We start from the raw sequence: 547 nt of genomic DNA on the forward strand, positions 1-547 counted from the left end.
TCAAGTTTCCTCATTTCACGACTCAACCCCTCAGGTGAGATGGGCGAGGTGACCAAACCCATTTCTCAGGCCTAAGGAGTTTAAAGAGACTTACTCAAGACTATGGGCAGAGCTAGGACCAGATTCCCAGTTCTTTTTTTTTAATCACAAGACAACACTTTAGTTCATCTTAGCATTCACTCAATCTGTGGCAGTCCAAATCCATAGTAGTTTCTCTGAGGATATTTTAGGGAAGCCTTGAGTTTTATGTGGCTAATCGTAGACCATTTGCAGTCCCAGAGAAACATGCCAACCAGCTGGTAAAAGGCTTAGGGAAGAATTTTCTCCATTGCAAAGTCATGAACTCCCTCCCCTCTCCAGCACGGCATCTCGAAGGGCTTACGGAGCAGGAGGAGCCATCAGTACAATGGATGCTACACGAAGAAACTTGCCTCTGAACAAAGCTGACATTCTCCATGTATACTCGCCTATTGTTTTCACATGAGACTGCCTCCCTAGTGCTCTACGAGGGGGACTATGTGTGTCCAGAAGCCTTGTGCTGGCATTC

The sequence above is a fragment of the Alligator sinensis genome, unplaced genomic scaffold, assembly GCF_000455745.1.
Source record: "Alligator sinensis unplaced genomic scaffold, ASM45574v1 scaffold1496_1, whole genome shotgun sequence".
NCBI classification, from domain to species: Eukaryota; Metazoa; Chordata; order Crocodylia; family Alligatoridae; genus Alligator; species Alligator sinensis.